At 38.4% G+C, this 15,507-nt stretch overlaps 1 long non-coding RNA gene across 5 annotated transcripts in view; it reads left to right on the top strand.

The window, feature by feature from the left end:
• The window catches only part of LOC131839177 (uncharacterized), a 93,387-nt gene extending 78,132 nt beyond the window's left edge, over positions 1-15,255 (top strand). For 4 of the 5 annotated variants that reach the window (XR_009356844.1, XR_009356845.1, XR_009356841.1 and 1 more), the window contains one exon: positions 14,294-15,255. This is a non-coding gene — a long non-coding RNA (uncharacterized LOC131839177). The remainder of the gene's footprint in view (positions 1-14,293) is intronic. The other variant, XR_009356843.1, reaches the window with a different exon arrangement.
• Positions 15,256-15,507: the final 252 nt, after the last annotated feature.

Here is a 15,507-nt window from a genome sequence, read left to right as displayed (position 1 = left end):
AGGATAGAGCATCAAAATTCAAGAAGGGAGTTAAGGAGAGCAGATTACCTTGAAAAGACCCACATCCCATAGGAGAGACAAGAAAGTATTATTTGACTTCTTAAACTGTATTAATTATTCTTTAAAAAAATATTTTGTTGACTTATTTGACAGAGAGAGAGAGAGAGCAAGCTGAACAGGGGGAGGGGCGGGGGGGGGGGGAGAAGCAGGCTCCCCACAAAGCAAGGAGCTTGAAACAGGGCTCAATCCCAGGACCCTGAGATCATGACCTGAGCTGAAGGCAGACACTTAACCAACTGAGCCACCCAGGCACCCCTGTACTAATCATTGCTAAAAAGAAAACTAAAAGAAGTTTTATTGAGAGCTTCCATGTTCCAGGGACTGTACTAAGTTTACATTATTTAAATTCTCAATAACTGTATGATCTAGATACTCCCTGGAGAAACCAAGGAAATAAATACAATGACCTACTTCCCTTCCTCCTTCAGAACTCCTGTCAAGGCTCCCCATTGGTCAGAGCCAACAGTTAATCAGAGGACAAGGCATCAAACTGACAGAAAAGAGAATAGTCTTAGCAGTAAAAAAACAAGCAGAGCATCTAAGGCCTAGGCCTACCATGGAGATGGAGGCAAATTAAAACCCAAATCTGATTTCAGCCATCTCACCAATCAACCATCATGATTAATTGGCTTCCCATTTAGGTTGCTTGCAGAGAGAGGCAAACTGTTGAGGCCAATGCAAATATCTATTCCACTTAGCATTTTATATTCTCAACTCAGAATTAATAAAATAGCATTCTGGAGTTATTAAAAATAGAAACTTTATAAACTATTAACCAACAGCTCACATGGTTTTAGGATTCGAACAACACAAATGATTGGAGGTAGCTGTGATAGAAACAAAGGCAAAAACCAGAGGAAATTTTAATTAGTCATCAATACTGTACAAAACAGAAGATGTGGCGATGAACACCAGGGCATGGTGGCTGCATAGCAACAATTGACTGAACAGCTACTTCTCCCTTTAATGGTGCATGCTGATCCCTGTTTATTCCCATCCCAGCATGCTTCACTCCACTAAACTAATGACCTCACTCCTACAGTACCGGAGGTGTTCCCTCGTGCAATCCACCTGAAAATCATCTCAGAGGGTCTGGAGCTTAAAGGGGTCCCAAGAGTCATCCTTGGGTTTCCAAATCTTCAACAACTAGAGATACTACATGGGACTAACTAGGAGCTTAATTAAAAGAGGCAAAGGGGCACCTGGGTGGCTCAGTGGGTTAAAGCCTCTGCCTTCAGCTCAGGTCATGTTCCCAGGGTCCTGGGATCAAGCCCCACATCAGGCTTTCTGCTCAGCGGGGAGCCTGCTTCCTCCTCTCTCTGGCTGCCCCTCTGCCTACTTGTAATCTCTGTCTGTCAAATAAATAAAAATAAAAACACTGATCCCTCCTTGCTATGCTTTTTTACTTTGTCTTCTTTATGTTTTTCCGCTCACCTAAAAAATCCTTTTCTAAAAACACTTGTAAGTACAGGCTCCTGAATTTGGATTTTATAACCCTTTTTGTTGTTGTTTACGGCTATAGCATTTTCTTTTCCTCCTTTAATTGTTTCCATTTCATTGACTAAGATCACTTAACCTGGTTTTATGAGGCCTTTGTGATCTGGAGCCTGATTACTGCCGCAGCTGCATCTCTTTACATGCTTCCCTAGTTCCACATCCACACTGACCTTCCCTGCAATTCATTAGAGAGAGAGAGAGAGAGGATCTCCTGGAATATTAAATCAATGCACTTAATGGCATATCATTCTGTAAAATTCTACCCCTAGCAGTTTGGACATACTAGAAAGGGAAGTCTTCCCTTGTCACTGTCCTTCTCCAGACTCCCTATTAATATATTCAGTGTTTCACAGCCATCCCCAAATGCTTCCCTGATGCCCACACTCACAAAGTTGGGTTAAATGCCCTGCCTTTGAGGCCCTAAACAGCCTGTAAAAGCCTTATCTGTATTACAGGTTTGCTTATTTGTTTATTTTTCTGTCTTCTCCACTAGACAGGTAGATTCTTGCAAGCAGGACAAGCCACACAGGGGTTGAATGAATCAGTACCTTAAGCTGAATCTAGGGGCCAGTTTGGTCACCTACATCCTCACTATTGTACTAGACATACAGCAGCACTCCAGGTTACTGGACCCCTAAAAGTGATTTCTCCACTTCACTCCCTTTTCATTCCCCGCACTTACCAATCCCAAGTCATAAAGCAAACTTTCTAAAAATCATTTTAACTTTTTTCCAATAGTCAATACCTCCCACCCAGGCACAGGGAATGTGTTTTCTGATTTCATAATCAATGATATAAACCATTATCACAAATGATACTTCTGTGGGAAATGTAACTCCAAGTGAGACACCAATTTTCTCGGCAACAAGTGTGTGTTCTAGTACATATCTCTGTGACAGCTTATTAAATGGAGCCCTCTTATGACAGGGCTCTTTAAATATATTAAATATATTAAATATATTAAGGTTTCAACCCCTACTTTATAGTGTTCCCCCTTCACTTTCTGTTCTACCCCCACTTTCCCTCTTCACAACGCATGTGCGAATCCACAAGCAATCTCTACTACACACACCCACTTGGCTTTCCGTTAAAAGACATGTCAGCCTAATGGATTGGGGGTGTCACTGTTCCTATTCTTTTCAAGGAACAATGTCAATAGGAAATAAATCTCCATCCATCAATTTGCTAGAAATCACAGGGTTTCTCAGGTCATGCTGTAATTCACCCAAGAATACCTTGGAACGCAGTAGAACTATTCAGGGGCACCCTATATTCGGCTGAGAGACACACATCCCTCCCTATCAGAAATAATTAAACATGTGCGGATAAACACTGAAGGGATTTTTAAGGAGTTCAGGCTTCATTTCACCACAACCAACCACATTTAGCACAAAGAAGAAGAAATCTCAAACAGGCTAGCCCTTTAGAATTTAAATTCCTACAAGGATCTAAACACCAAAATCACATGAGCTCCCTAATCAGAATGCACTGGTGCACAGGGACCAGAAGAATCTTCACTTAATCCAAGAATTAAATGGCAAGCCCCCAAATCACTGAATGAATAAGGAACAAAGTAATTTAATCAAATTACCTGCCTCTTGAAGGCTTATTTCAGTTCCTGGAGTGGCCTGCTAGTATGCGATGTCTTTATTTTCCTAAAGGCTATTTTTATCCTGTTACCTGTTTAAACCACCATAGTGGCTCCTTACTATTTGCAGGCATTTGTGGGCACAAATATCTCCCAGCCTCCAAGGCCTTCCACAAACTAACCCCCATCTATAGCATATTCTCATCCTCCTTGTGGTCTTTAGTTTGTCCCTCCAACATGTTGCCACAACCTGACACGTGTTTCTGCATAGTTTTGCCAACATAACAGGCCCCATATAAATTTATTGTACATGAGGGCGCCTGGGTGGCTCAGTGGTTAGGCCGACTCAGGTCATGATCTCGGGGTCCTGGGATCGAGTCCCGCATCAGGCTCTCTGCTCAGCAGGGAGTCTGCTTCCCTTCCTCTCTCTACCTGCCTCTCCGTCTACTTGTGATTTCTCTCTGTCAAATAAATAAATAAAATCTTTAAAAAAAAAATTTATTGTACATGAATTATAATCAATTTTAAAATGAAAAAGAATTTAATCACCATTAATCAGAGATGTGAATAAGCAAAAAGAGTAGAGTGGAACAGAATATTCGAGGGAAACCTAGGAAACATAATGGTCAGGGAAAGTCATTCTGAGCTGCAGTAGACAGTCTCATACCTACACTAAGCAAGATCCAGATACACAAAGAAAGAAGAACCTGTTCCTGGAAGAAGGAACAGAATCAAGACCTTGAAGCAGGAAGACTCTTGGTGTGTTCAAGGAATCCAATGTAAGAATGAGAAAAGGACACAAGAAGTTAAAGAGGAAGAAATGGGCAGATCACACAGGGTTTTAGGTCATGGTAAACATTTGGATTTTATCTTAAGTGAAAAAAGAAGCCATTGAAAAGTTTTTTTTAAAAAAAGATCTTATTTATTTATTTGACACAGAGAGAGATCACAAGCAGGCAGAGAGGCAGGCAGAGACGAGGGTGAGCCGGCTTCCCGCCGAGCAGAGAGCCCAATGTGGGACTCGATCCCAGGACCCTGATATTATGACCTGAGCCGAAGGCAGAGGCTTAACCCACTGAGTCACCCAGGTGCCCCTCCCCTGAAAAGTTTTAAGCAAGGGAGTGACCCCTGTTCATTCACCCAACAAGGTTAATTATCATCTACCATGTGCTAAGCACTGTTGTAGAACAGAAGATGCAGCCATAAACAATTATACAATCTTTTACCCTCATGGAACTACCAGTCTAGTGGAGGAGACAGTCACCCGATCAGTAAATTAATGCAGCATAGTATCTGTGGATGGTGATGGCTGCTGTGGAGACAAGAAAACGAGGGAAAGGGATAGAGTCTGTCAAGGAAGGTTGCCATTTTAAATAGGGTGGTGTGATGGTAAATGTAATGTGTCAACTTGATTGGGACATGAGATGTCCAGACATTTGGTCACACATTATTTTGGGTGTGTGTGTTTCTAGATGAGATTAACCTTTGAATCTGTAGCCAGAGCAAAGCCGATTGCCTTTCCTAATGTAGATGGCCTCCATCAATTGAAAACCTGAGTAGAAAAAAAAGGGAGCTGAATAAGTGGGAAGTTAATGGGCCTGAAATCTGCTTTTCTTGAGCTGGGACATTGGTCTTCTCCTGCCCTTGGGCTAGAACATTCACCCTGTCCTGGTTCTCAAGCCTTCCAACTGGGACTGGAACTATTCCTTCATCTCCAGCTTGCAGATCTTGGGACTTAACCTCCATAATTGTGTGAGCCATTCCTTATAATAAATATCTCTCTGTGTCTCTCATGAATATATATATCATATATATATCATATCATATATATTCACAAGAATATATATATTCATATATATATCTTATTAAATCTATTTCTGTGGAGAGTCCTAACACAGAGAAAATAGGAAGACCTCGTTGTGATGTGATACATGAACAAAGACTTGAAAGAAGTGAAGGAAGCAGGACATAGTGTTCATAAGGGAATCTAAGAAAGAGCTGCCAGTGAGGTAGGAAGAAAACTGGAAATTGTGATAGCCCAAAAGCCTACTAAAGATAGTGTTTCAAGTAGTAAAGAACAATCGGTTGTGCCAAATGCTGGCTATTGCTCAGTTAAGAGGAGGGCTAAGACTTGACTGTTGGTTGAATTTTACAATGTGGAAATCAATGGCAAACTTTAATAAAGTAGTTTCAGTAAAGTAACGGTGGGTATTGGCCTGAATAGAAGGAGTTCAGAGAAAATGGAGAAGTGGAGGAAATAAGTATAAATTACTACTTAGAGGAATTTCCTTGTAAATGGAAGTAGAAAAATGGGGCAAGAGGTTTGGGTAGATATGCTCGTAGAGATGATCCAATGGAGAGGGGAAAGTAGTGATGCTGGACAGAACAGGGAGAATATCTGGAGTCATTTTTTGAGTAAGTGAAACAAGATTGCATCTCACCCACGAGAGGAGGAGTGGCTTTGGATGGGAGAGTTTATCCAAAATAGTAGGAGGAAAAGGAGGTCAGAACGGCACATATACAGGTAGGTGGATAGACATGGTTCTGAGAGTCTGTGCATATAATCGAAGTTAAGCTTGAAAAGTTAATTTGGACCGTTCTGTGGGCAATAGGCCAAGTGTGAAAGTGGGGAGTCCAGAAAGAAAGCTGGTGCAATTATATAAACAAGAGATTTTGGTGTCTTGGACTAAGGTGGTGGCAATGACAATGAAGTTCTATATTATGATTAAACAACATATGTTATTTCTGTGTATCATCAACAATAATCTTTCTAACAAGAATTTATTTATACATTTATTTTGCAAATAAACTGAAAGCACTATATTATGCCTTAGAACAATTACAGACACACAGTACATTTTTAAGTTCCTATCACAAATACGACTAGAAAATAACTTTCCTGTAAGTTTTTATGTTCCATTAGGTATTAACAAGTTCTTTAATCTTATTCCAACATGATATTCTGTAATCAGAAAAGAAACACGTGAATAGATAATGATATTTCTACTCTTGTCTCCCTCAAACTTCCACCAATTTCCACAATCATAGGTATGTGACAGAAATAGTCCCTGTGGTTCTCCAGAGATGTTACTGCATGTTATTGAAATTAAAAGCTAGCTGATGGGAGGGGGAGCACGCATCCTGTTCATAAGCTCTGAAAGGATTATTATTTGAAGCAGAAAATTCCTGTAGAATTGAGACTGAGAAAATATACCTCCTATTTCTATTTTCTACGTATTCTTGATCATTTTTAACTCCACCATAATGTGCATTTATTCTTTCTGTCTCTTTTAAAGCTTCAACAACAAATGTATTTGTAACCATTTTGCTCTTTTATTTAGTCACCTGATGTGAAACCGTCTAATATGCACAAAATATAAGATTCAACCCCACACTTCCCAGTGAGATTTGAAACATGCCTAGACTCTCTGGTAGAAAATAGGTAATTCCCAGGGAGGGAAAATGTTATGCTGTAAATAGCTGCCTCTTGTATTAATCCACAGCCTTTACTATTTGCTCCGTTTTCTTTCATAAGATTAACATTTAAAAGCCTCTTTGTCACAGACTGAAATTGAATTGTGAAATGTGCTCCTGAATAAATAATTTTTTCCTGAATGTTAATTACATAGGCAATTATACTGAAGTATAATTTTACATAAATACAGTGTTAGAAGTTCTACAGATATGAACAATTGCACAAATGCCTCCTCAATGGGGGGAAAAAAAGTTTCTGAGGTTGAAAGTAGCTAACATGCTGGATAAATATGGAACATTTGATGTATTGAATATTAATCTTTATTTTTTTAGGATTCTGTATTACAAAGCTTTCAGGCAACTACACAGCTAAATATTCATAAAGACAAAATATACATACTTTAAAATTTTCCTTACATATTCAGAATAACAAAAACATATATGAATATTTGTTTGTTTGTTTGTTTTTACTTTTTAAGTTTTTCTTTAAATTCCAATTAGTTAACATACAGTGCAATATTCGTTGCAGGTGTACAATGTAGTAGTTCCACCTTCCATACAACATCTGGTACTCAACACAATTGCACTCCTCAATCCCCATCACCCATTTCCCTCTTACCCAACCCCCATCCCTGCCTTCCTTCTGGTAACCATCACTTTGTTCTCTATAGTTAAGAGTCTGTTTCTTGGTTTGCCTCTCTTGTTTTTTCCCTTTGAGCATTTTTTTTTCTTAAATTTCACATATGAGTGAAATCATGTGGTATTCGTCTTTCTCACTGACTTATTTCGCTTAGCATAATACTCTCTAGCTCCACCCAAATAAGTATGCTGATATTTAAGGGTCTAAGCCAAAAGCTATAATGACACAAGTCTAGTTATAAGTAATTTGAAAATAGAATGTATCCAATTTTGATACGCACATTATTTCTTCCAGGTGAAGTATTTCATAGGCAATTATCAGCTCCATATTTGATAATATGACCAGACAATGATGATGGCAGTGACTAGTTTTCACAAAGCAATCTCACTCATTAGAGGCACTAGACTCTTAGTCAAGAATTTCTACTCTAATTAAGAGTCACAACCAACCTGGAGCCAGACTGCTGCTTGGAGATAATAACTAATGAAGCAAGTAATCTTTATTGATGACTTCCTGTATGTAGGCACATGGCTAAGGACTCCCCATATTGTCCCTTTTAACCTCACTGCAACTCTAGGACATTGTGACAACCACAGAGAAAACCAAGCTTAGGAATTTTTTTGATTTGCCCAAGTTCATACAACGTTAAAGGTAAATCTGATCCAAATACAGGTCTTTCTCTCTCTTTTCTTTTTAAAGAATTGTTTATTTATTTGAGAGAGAGAAAGAACAGGGGTGAGGGAGTGGCAAAGAGGGAAAACGGAGAGAGAAAATCTCAAGCAGACTCTCTTCTCATCATGGAGCCCAATGCAGGGCTCAGTCTTATAACCCAGAGATCAAGACCTGAGCCAAAATCAAGAGTCAGACCCTCAGCAAAGTGAGCCACCCAGTTACCTCAATCCACATCTTTCTTAATTCAAGTCCACACTACTAAGTAGACTCTGTTTTGTAACACGGAAATAAAAGCTTTAGTTACTCCAGAATAGAAAATCTGCCAGTATTTAAAATCACAACCTTAACTTCCATGCCTTTTTTTTCTTTTACAAATATGTATCCTGGTTTGACATTGGGACTGGGTTAAGTGCAGTATCCAAATTACCTGTCTGAATTAGAAGAAGGAAACAAATAATTTGCCATTAATTTTTAAAGAACTTGGCTAAGATTTTAAAGCTTAGCCTACAAATCCTTCTTATTCAAAGTGTGATCCATAGGTCAGAAGTATCAACAACACCTGGGACCTTGTTGGAAATGCAGAAATTTAGTCCCCTTACTGGCCAGCCAAACAAGTCCCCAGCTTAAGAAACATTGCTACAAATAATAGGTCATCCAGGTTTACACAGATCCAGCACTAATACCCTTTAAAATTACATAATTTAAAATTACCTAAAAGCACAGTCATGTTTTAAAATATCCTTTGCAAGTAGATACTATAAACTTCTAGTACTTGATGACAATGATAGGAAAAGGAGGCCAGCAGATGCACTGGATAAGCTTCAGGAAGTACTTTTGTTGGGTTTTCAAATTTCCCCCAGTTTTCCAATCTATAGAGCTAACCCAGAAAAGCTTCTATTTAGATACTTTTAAGCAGACAGCATTTACTACTGCTTGACTTCAGTGGGAGGATTCTGTTTTCAAAAAAGTATTTCCGTCACTGATTTTTGTAAAAATAATGAATAGATATGATTTTTCACAGTACATTATGGCTTCCTTATATTTCTCTTCTATAGCACATTGCTATGAATCACAAAATACCCCATTAACATCTCCAGTAGTTTCATGACATGTTGAAGAGAACACATTGCTATTCTAAATTTACAAAATAGTCAGTGACTTGTCCACATGGTCACAGAATCTGTAAACATTATTATTATTGCTAGTTTCACTTCACATTTTTAAACTTAAACTTCCCAAGAATTCATACCAATACTCTTCTGTCCTTTCTCATAATCTGCTTAGCATTAAGACAGCAATGAAACATTTTGGGAATATATATAATATGCTGCTATTGAAACTTTTTCAAAATGCTACCTATTAAAGACACAGGTTAAAACTGCCTTTACCTGTGCATGGAGTCCATTTTCTGCCTACTTTTGGATTGGGGTAAGACTTTCCTGACTGTACCAGTCAAGGCTTAGTGGGAGAACACAGAAGCCATTCTAGCTAACTAAAGAAAGCAGTATGGAAATTGCTTAAATTAAATGACTTCGACTTTAGGAGTGCTATAGAAACTGAATGCAGGCTGGAACTCATGGAGTGACTCCCAAAGTCATATCATAGTACTTGCTTACTAAGGGAGCTACTGCTTCTGACAAAAATCAGGAAACTGTATGATGAAGAACTGCCTGTGGCATTGGGAAGCCTCTACAATAGCAACTAGCTCCAGAACCACACCACTTCTGCCAAAATCCACACAAACCAGTCTTCAATAGAGCCTGCTAAGCATTCTATAGAGCCATTGTCGGATGGATCAAGAAAAAGGGCATCTATGTACGATGGGATATTACTCCATCTTTTTTTTTTTTTAAGATTTTATTTATTTATTTGACAGAGAGAAATCACAAGTAGATGGAGAGGCAGGCAGAGAGAGAGAGAGAGGGAAGCAGGCTCCCTGCCGAGCAGAGAGCCCAATGCGGGACTCGATCCCAGGACCCTGAGATCATGACCTGAGCCGAAGGCAGCAGCTTAACCCACTGAGCCACCCAGGCGCCCCAGATATTACTCCATCTTAAAAGGAAATCCTACCATTGTGAAAACATGGATGAACCTGGTGAACACTATGCTAAGTGAAATAAGCCAGGCAGAGAAAGACAAATAGTGCATGGTATCACTTACATATGGCAGCTGAAAAAAAAAAAAAAAAGTCAAATTCATAGAAACGTAAAGTAGAAAAGAGGTTGCCAGGGGCTGGGGGAACTAGAGAGAGTTTGGTAAAGAGTGAAAACTCTCAGTTCAAAAATGAATAAGGCTTAAGGATATAATGTGTAACATGGTGACTATAGTTGATAATATTGTATTGTATAATTGAAATTTGATGACAGAGTAGAACCTAAATGCTCTAACCAAGAAAAAAAAGGTAAATATGTAGTGCTGTGTTAATTAACTCGATGCGGGGAATCTTTTCACAATGTATATATCAAATAATTACATTGCATAATTTAAATATCTAATAATTTTATTTGCCAGTTATACCTCAGTCAAGCTGGGGGGGGAGAAGTTATCTATGATTTATGGAATACATGTTAAGACCAGTGTATTCCATGAAAGCCCATCACCTTTTAATTTTTACATAAAATTATTTACTTGGTCAAACTCACTGTTTGTGCGGTAACATGACAAAGTATTTGCAGAAAGATGACAACAGGGAAGACAAAATAAAATCTAGGACAAATGAATACTTCAGTGAGAACAAGTTGAGAGCCTTTCTAAAACAGAGTTTGATCCAACTGACCTGCCACTAGATGGGCCCATTCTTAGAAGTCAATCTGCATATCTCTTCCCCAAACCTACTTATCAGCATTCCTCCAATCATGATCTTTCCAAATCCCTGAATATCTAGCCAAACCATTAACCACAGTACATAAATTGGTATAGATACATGATTACAACCATCTCTCCTTTCAGACAAACAACATTGAAAATCAGTTATATCACCCAAATTGCTACCCACTAGAAGGATTTTCTTTCTTCTTGTCCTTCAGGTCCACCCCTAATGGGGTTATATGGCTGCAGCAGGGCACTGGTGCAAAGTTATATTATAAGACAGAAGCATCTGTAAACCAGAACTGAACTTCTTCCTCCATTAGCTAGTTAGAGAAAAGTCTACCTGAGGCCATGGTGGGTTGATGGAAGTCTGTTACTTTAATAGGTGTAAGTACATGGGCGATGTGAGCCACCTGGTCTTAAAACTTATTAGTGCCTCCAGCACATGTGTAGGTCTGATCTCATGCATGCAATTTTCACCTGATGATGGAGTACTCCTAGACAAACTGAACATTAGTGCCTGGTGGGGCAGAAGACATGTCATTAATAGAGGTGAAGTTCACATGGTCAGACTTTCAATGTGTAACAGAGTCCATTAGCAAGCCAAGAGCAGTTTCTCAACAGTAAAGTATTTATTTCCAAATATTACCAGCTTGCTTTGTATATTATGCTCTGATATGGGTCTGCTAGAAGCTACATAGGGCATCCCAAACTGCCACAGACATTTCAAGCACCATTGGACTTGCTGGCTCGTAACAACTGCATGGCAGAGCTTTGTTCCGAGGCTTGGACCAGCTGCAGTGAGCTCTTCCATTCAAAACTAGTAACTTTATGGGTTCTATCAGTAAATAGATTCCAAATGTGGGAGATGTTGTCCCTGAGATCCAAAGTGACCCACAATGCAAAGCACCTCCTTCTTAGAAGCACTTTGGAAGGGATAGTCCTTCACACCCCAGATCACAGTCTCCCAGAAATTTCACTGACGTAACTGGCCCTAAATTCTCTTTGGATTATTTTCCTACTCTCAAATCATATATTTCCTACCAGGACTTCTAGAATAACTGTACTATCTATTTACCAGGTCCTGCCTTTATGAGGTCATAAAAGAAACAGGTCAATACGTGTTCTCTTGTTTGTTTTGTTTTTGAGATGGTGAAATAATCAAGTTCTTACATAATAAAGGTAGCTACCGTGAAGATGAGTTTTATAATCTCCATTTTAGTTAAGAAAACAAATGAGTTGAAATATAAGTTCATCCCTTGAACTTATAGGTCTATCAGTCTCCAAATGCTTTTCTCTTGACCTTTATGACATGAGCATCTGGATGGGGATGAGATTTTCAGCTTGTCACGCATTTGTAGGAAGGTGAGTCTGGGTGAGAGAGGTGGGAGAGGTAGTTACTAAGGGCACAGGTAATGCCCAACAGTCTTTGTTTACATTTAGCCTGTCTCCCTTATCCAAGTCGTCTACAATGCTCTCACAGGCTCTTAAGCTTACTCTTATTATTCCAGCTCTACTAGGTACAGAGTTGGGGGAATGGGAAAGAGTGGGGCATAAATAGCTTGGTCTAAGGTAGATCTTGAGAATTGAAATACAGAAACACTATATTCTTCCTTGATTCCAATAAAAAGATCCATTTTCACAATGGCTTTAACTATTTTTTAAATTTATATTATTTATTTATTTGAGAGAGAGAGAGGGAGAGATCACTGTGGAGGCTGAGCAGGGAACCCAATGCCAGACTCAGTTCCCAGGCGGAAGGCAGACAACCAACTGAGCCACCTAAGGACTCACAATTGCCCTAACTATTTAAAGAAACTGAAACTTGTCTGGTTTGATTCCAAATGTCAGTGCAATTGAGTGAATTTACTTACAACTACAATGAATTCTGTTTTTATCAAGAAATTAAATTAGAAACTACTATACCCTGTCACCAAAATCATCCTAGTAATTAATTCAATCAGTCTCCACATTTGATTGAGCAATTCCTCTGACTCATATACTCAACAATATATGTCATTGGGTAAATTCTTCATACCCTCACTTCACAGGAAAGTAGTATCAGGAGTCATGACTATTAACTACTTTAAACGAATATCACAACACCTATTCTTTGAAGCAGAGTTTTGTATTCTCCTATTCCTTATTTCTTATCATGTGTGTGTAATACAGCCCTAAACTGTTGATTAGCTTAAATTCGAGAACTGTTAATACACATTCTTAGCTTATTTAATCTGGTAATATATTCCAGAGCAGTCAGAGTTTAATCACAATTGAACCCCAGTTCTGCCTCTCAGAAACTAGGTGATCTTGGACAAATTACTTCAGCTTTCTGAGCTCTATTAATTTTTAAAATGGAATAACAACATCTAACAACATAATTTCAAGGGTCAAATGAAATAATAAAAATTAAAAACACTTGCAAACTGTTATAAACTAATCTTGTGTGACTTCGTAGTAGCCTTAAAGTATCAAGAATGTCTTGTGTTGAACAGCTAAATTCTGTTTCTTGGCTTATAGACTACTTTGTACAAGATTATATAAATGTTTGTAATTTAAGTTCCATCTAGACTGTGAGCTCTCTTTTTAAGATTGATTGATTGATTGATTTGAGAGAGAAAAAGAGAGCATACCCTTTGGGGTGGGGAGGTGTAGGCAGAGGGAGAGGGAGCCAGATGCTGGGTGGGGCTCCATCTCATTGACCCTGAGATCATGACCTGAACTGAAATCGAGAGTCAGATGCTCAACTGCCTGAATCCCCCAGCCTGCTCCTAGACTGAGCTTTTTAAAAGCTGATCCTATACTGTATTCTTCTCTGTATCACCATGCCAAATTCAGTTCCTATTATGTAAGTGGTGGGACCGGTAACAGAAGCTGTCCATTCTATTTCTATCAGCCAGGAGATTCAGAATTTAATGGAATCTAATTGGAACTGGTGCCACCCCTCCAGAGTGGTAGAGAGCCATTTACAACTGCAGCTGTAAACTCTTTTTTTAAAATCCAAATCCAAACAAGAGTCAAATCTTTTTGGTAAAAAATCATATTCATTGATATTATTATTTAGTAATGGGCAAAGTCCTATCATGCCCAAATGCTAATAGAAGAAATATACTTTACTCATTTAGATAATACCATGTTGTCTATGGAAAAAAAAACATATTCTTACCTTATTTCTTAGGGAAAATCACTTTGGAAATCAAGTACAGCATCTGCTGGGGGGCAGACTAAACTAAAATTAGAGAATTTTACTTTTCCCCCAGGCATAGGGAAAAAAGGCCATCTCCTCCATCTCCAGACTGGACACAGTCAAGCCTTGAGGCCCTCAAGACACAGGAAGGAATGAGAAGGCCAATGGTGGACATGGAAACTCCATTCTATGAAGGAAGGAGTAGAGAAACAGATGAGAAACTTAGAAAAGTTGACTGTAAAATATCAAGGGAAGAGAAGTCAGTGAAGAGAAAAAGAGGACTTTTGAAGGCTAAATTAAATGAAGGTTCTTTAGTAGAAGAGGGAAAGAAAGTAAGACTGTCTTCTCCTCTGTTTTTTCTTTACAGTTTTGGTGTTTTGAGACCTAGAAGACCCTTCATCAGAGAACTCAAGAAATTGCTACAATAATCAGATACACACTTGTGCTGAGGAAGATGGCAGAGTGGGAGTACCAGGGAGAGAATGATAATTTCTCCATCACCTTGCTCAGGCTTCAGAAGAAAAGGTGCTGGAAGAATAAAGCCCCTGGCAATGAATTACAAAGCAAAGACGAGATATGGGGGAACAGCGTCAGAGAAGATCGCAGGCAGTGAAGACCTTCTTCTTCTAAGAATAGAAAGAAAGAACTTTTGGTTCCTCATCGCATGGATAAAAGAAAGAATAAAGAATCCACGATGACTGAATGGGCTGTTCAGCTTTCGGTTTTCCTTCCTTGCCTATGTCTGTGTCATCCTGTTTGTGGTTATTTTGTGTGCCCGTGGATGGTTCCTAAACATTTGGATATTAGAGAATAGTAAAATATCAAGAACTGTTTTGAAGGCTGATAGGAACTTGCCATTATTTTTTCCAGGTAAGTACATTTTAGAAGTACTATCTACTATAACATCATTTTACAAAAGGAAAGCTATTTTTAACCCTCCAAGATCCTCTAATCTCAGACTTTCATAATTGAAGAATTTTACCTTTTTTTGAAACTAAAATTCTTTACATTATTATTATTTCTCTCATTTTTCTTAGGCAGGTTTCAACTTAGTCATGAACTGGGTTTGTGAACTACTTCCCTAGACTTAAGACTGGATCAGAGCCTAGACAATTCTCTGCATTAAGAATTCTCTCAGATGCACAAAACCATTAGCACTATTATAACATTGTTATGGTGCATAATGAGGTTTGCTCATAGGAATTTGCCTATATTTGCCCATTTTGACCTACAAAAAATGTCATATGGTTCGAATGAATATCATGATCTTTTTGTCTGCACTTGACCATTTTATAATGTCAAATAAATGTTAGAACTATTACAAATGTATTCACAGAAACTGTGGAACTACATCTTTTCTGAAGAAAGTGTGTAATAATTCTTCATAAATGAATTCGTGTTTTGGTTTTGTTTTGTTTTTTTTGTTTCTTTTGAAAGGGGTGGATTTTTAAAGTACTAAAAATATTCTGCACAGTTGCTTGCAGTCTTTATAAGGCAAAGGGGTCTACAGAAATGTTAATCTTTTAAATATCTAATTTAATTAATAAACCTTATTAATTAATACATTAAATTAATTTTTAA

The sequence above is a fragment of the Mustela lutreola genome, chromosome 8 (assembly GCF_030435805.1).
Source record: "Mustela lutreola isolate mMusLut2 chromosome 8, mMusLut2.pri, whole genome shotgun sequence".
Classification (NCBI taxonomy): domain Eukaryota; kingdom Metazoa; phylum Chordata; class Mammalia; order Carnivora; family Mustelidae; genus Mustela; species Mustela lutreola.
Note: the sequence above shows the minus strand (reverse complement) of the source record. Positions and strands in the feature narration are given on the sequence as shown.